This window comes from Poecilia reticulata, chromosome 16, assembly GCF_904066995.2.
Source record: "Poecilia reticulata chromosome 16, P_reticulata-male-v2, whole genome shotgun sequence".
Lineage (NCBI taxonomy): Eukaryota > Metazoa > Chordata > Actinopteri > Cyprinodontiformes > Poeciliidae > Poecilia > Poecilia reticulata.
Window position 1 is genome coordinate 30,777,861 of NC_088845.1, and position 4,433 is coordinate 30,782,293.

Consider the following 4,433-nt stretch of genomic DNA (forward strand, 5'->3'; position numbering starts at 1 on the left):
TCCCTAAGCCTTACTCATACTCTAAGTCTACACAAGTATATCTATACGATGAATGTCTACAATCTATATATCTACGTACTCGGGGGGACCCACTGAGCACGTAGGTACGACTCCCAGCTCGATCCGACTCTCCTACGTAATGTTAAGTTTCACCATTTCCTTCACCCAGGACCTATTCCAATGGCCTCAGGGGGCGCCAAAACGCACTCTAGTAAGGTCCCCATGGAATGCCCCAAGTAAAGTACTTGGTGAATTTTTCGAGATTTTTGAAGGTCAATGAATACCCATGAAACGCATGTCTACGGACTCAGGGGGAGCCCCTGAGCACGTAGGTACCACTCCCAGCTGCCTATGACGCTCCTAGCCAGAGATATGACATTTAGTAATTTCCCCATGGAACGGCCCAAGTAAGGTACTTGGTGCATTTTTCAGGATTTTGGAAGGTCAATGAATACCCATGAAACGCATGTCTACGGACTCAGGGGGAGCCCCTGAGCACGTAGGTACCACTCCCAGCTGCCTATGACCCTCGTAGCCAGAGATATGACATCTAGAAATTTCCCCATGGAACGGCCCATGTAAGGTACTTGGTCAATTTTTCAAGATTTTTGAAGGTCAATGAACACCCATGACCCACATATGAACGGACTCAGGGGGAGCCCCTGAGCACGTAGGTACCACTCCCAGCCGCCTATGACGCTCACAGCCAGAGATATGACATCACCAAAAATGAATGGGAGTCTATGGCAGCTATAGGAAGGGGAGGGGCTAGGACCACCAAACTTGGTGGAAAGCTGGGGGCCCCTGGGGGACCCTTGGGGACCAAGTATCAACCCATGACCCCTTATAGTTTAGGAGATATTTTGAGTGATCCATTTTCAAAATGCATGGGTGTCTATGGCAGCTACCTTAAGGAAACAAGCCACGCCCACCAAACTTTAATAGGTTGTGGGTCCCCTCAGGAGGCGTGTCTGTGCCAAGTATCAGCCCCCTACCTCTTTTACTTTTTCAGATATTTTGAGTGATCCATTTCATTTTCTGGCTTTCATCCTATATCCTAACCCTAACCCTAACCCTAACCCTAACCCTAACCCTAACCCTAACCCTAACCCTAACCCTAACCCTAACCCTAACCCTAACCCTAACCCTAACCCTAACCCTAACCCTAACCCTACCCTAACCCTAACCCTAACCCTAACCCTAAACCCTAAGTCCCTTATCCTGTAACCCTAAGTCCCTTATCCTGTAACCCTAATTCCCTAAGCCTTACTCATACTCTAAGTCTACACAAGTATATCTATACGATGAATGTCTACAATCTATATATCTACGTACTCGGGGGGACCCACTGAGCACGTAGGTACGACTCCCAGCTCGATCCGACTCTCCTACGTAATGTTAAGTTTCACCATTTCCTTCACCCAGGACCTATTCCAATGGCCTCAGGGGGCGCCAAAACGCACTCTAGTAAGGTCCCCATGGAATGCCCCAAGTAAAGTACTTGGTGAATTTTTCGAGATTTTTGAAGGTCAATGAATACCCATGAAACGCATGTCTACGGACTCAGGGGGAGCCCCTGAGCACGTAGGTACCACTCCCAGCTGCCTATGACGCTCCTAGCCAGAGATATGACATTTAGTAATTTCCCCATGGAACGGCCCAAGTAAGGTACTTGGTGCATTTTTCAGGATTTTGGAAGGTCAATGAATACCCATGAAACGCATGTCTACGGACTCAGGGGGAGCCCCTGAGCACGTAGGTACCACTCCCAGCTGCCTATGACCCTCGTAGCCAGAGATATGACATCTAGAAATTTCCCCATGGAACGGCCCATGTAAGGTACTTGGTCAATTTTTCAAGATTTTTGAAGGTCAATGAACACCCATGACCCACATATGAACGGACTCAGGGGGAGCCCCTGAGCACGTAGGTACCACTCCCAGCCGCCTATGACGCTCACAGCCAGAGATATGACATCACCAAAAATGAATGGGAGTCTATGGCAGCTATAGGAAGGGGAGGGGCTAGGACCACCAAACTTGGTGGAAAGCTGGGGGCCCCTGGGGGACCCTTGGGGACCAAGTATCAACCCATGACCCCTTATAGTTTAGGAGATATTTTGAGTGATCCATTTTCAAAATGCATGGGTGTCTATGGCAGCTACCTTAAGGAAACAAGCCACGCCCACCAAACTTTAATAGGTTGTGGGTCCCCTCAGGAGGCGTGTCTGTGCCAAGTATCAGCCCCCTACCTCTTTTACTTTTTCAGATATTTTGAGTGATCCATTTCATTTTCTGGCTTTCATCCTATATCCTAACCCTAACCCTAACCCTAACCCTAACCCTAACCCTAACCCTAACCCTAACCCTAACCCTAACCCTAACCCTAACCCTAACCCTAACCCTAACCCTACCCTAACCCTAACCCTAACCCTAAACCCTAAGTCCCTTATCCTGTAACCCTAAGTCCCTTATCCTGTAACCCTAATTCCCTAAGCCTTACTCATACTCTAAGTCTACACAAGTATATCTATACGATGAATGTCTACAATCTATATATCTACGTACTCGGGGGGACCCACTGAGCACGTAGGTACGACTCCCAGCTCGATCCGACTCTCCTACGTAATGTTAAGTTTCACCATTTCCTTCACCCAGGACCTATTCCAATGGCCTCAGGGGGCGCCAAAACGCACTCTAGTAAGGTCCCCATGGAATGCCCCAAGTAAAGTACTTGGTGAATTTTTCGAGATTTTTGAAGGTCAATGAATACCCATGAAACGCATGTCTACGGACTCAGGGGGAGCCCCTGAGCACGTAGGTACCACTCCCAGCTGCCTATGACGCTCCTAGCCAGAGATATGACATTTAGTAATTTCCCCATGGAACGGCCCAAGTAAGGTACTTGGTGCATTTTTCAGGATTTTGGAAGGTCAATGAATACCCATGAAACGCATGTCTACGGACTCAGGGGGAGCCCCTGAGCACGTAGGTACCACTCCCAGCTGCCTATGACCCTCGTAGCCAGAGATATGACATCTAGAAATTTCCCCATGGAACGGCCCATGTAAGGTACTTGGTCAATTTTTCAAGATTTTTGAAGGTCAATGAACACCCATGACCCACATATGAACGGACTCAGGGGGAGCCCCTGAGCACGTAGGTACCACTCCCAGCCGCCTATGACGCTCCCAGCCAGAGATATGACATCACCAAAAATGAATGGGAGTCTATGGCAGCTATAGGAAGGGGAGGGGCTAGGACCACCAAACTTGGTGGAAAGCTGGGGGCCCCTGGGGACCCTTGGGGACCAAGTATCAACCCATGACCCCTTATAGTTTAGGAGATATTTTGAGTGATCCATTTTCAAAATGCATGGGTGTCTATGGCAGCTACCTTAAGGAAACAAGCCACGCCCACCAAACTTTAATAGGTTGTGGGTCCCCTCAGGAGGCGTGTCTGTGCCAAGTATCAGCCCCCTACCTCTTTTACTTTTTCAGATATTTTGAGTGATCCATTTCATTTTCTGGCTTTCATCCTATATCCTAACCCTAACCCTAACCCTAACCCTTACCCTAACCCTAACCCTAACCCTAACCCTAACCCTAACCCTAACCCTACCCTAACCCTAACCCTAACCCTAACCCTAACCCTAACCCTAACCCTAACCCTAACCCTAACCCTAACCCTAACCCTAACCCTAACCCCTAACCCTAACCCTAACCCTAACCCCTAACCCTAACCCTAACCCTAGCCCCGGGAGGAACCCGGGGCCGCAAGGTGCGTTCGAAGTGTCGATGATCAGTGTGTCCTGCAAATCACATTAGTTCTCGCAGCTAGCTGCGTTCTTCATCGACGCACGAGCCGAGTGATCCACCGCTAAGAGTTGTCTGTTTCGGTTGTGTAGGACAAGCTCAGAGAATGGGGGTTTGACAAAAGCGACCGACTGGCGCTCGACTCGCCGAGGGCCCCCGCCCGAGAGGGCGAAGGTCCGCCGCCGAGGCGAGTCATTGAACCCCCGTGCCCTCTCCGGGGGAGAGGGGAGAGTTGGGTACCAGCCGGCGCGCGGAGAGCGGCCAGGGCTTAGCCGCGTCCCCGCACTGGGGGTTTTCGGTTCCGAGTTTGGGGCCGTCACCGTAGGTTCGCCGTGCGCTCGGCGCCGCCCAGACGCAGCCTCCAACGCTCGCTCCGCCGTCCGGCCCCGCGAAGCCCTTCGGGGTCGGAGCGACGGTTACGAGCGCTTTGGAGCAGAGGCTGCCGGGCGGCGCCGGAGGGCGCCTTCGGCGGGTGGTCGGCCCCGGACTAAGTCGGTGGAGCCGGTCCGCGGCAGAGACCCCACCCCCCCCCCAACCAGGTCGGGGGGGGGAGAGAGCACAGAGCCGCGGGCCGGAGCCCGGCGCGGAGAACGGTCGTGCGCCGCGGCGGGCCGGAAGA

General features: G+C 51.9%; 1 non-coding gene across 1 annotated transcript; it reads right to left on the reverse strand.

Moving 5' to 3' along the window:
• Positions 1-3,732: 3,732 nt before the first annotated feature.
• LOC145547781 (5.8S ribosomal RNA) lies at positions 3,733-3,887 on the reverse strand. Its single transcript, XR_014084099.1, has one exon. It is a non-coding gene; the product is annotated as a 5.8S ribosomal RNA (ribosomal RNA).
• Between the last annotated feature and the right edge of the window lie 546 nt (positions 3,888-4,433).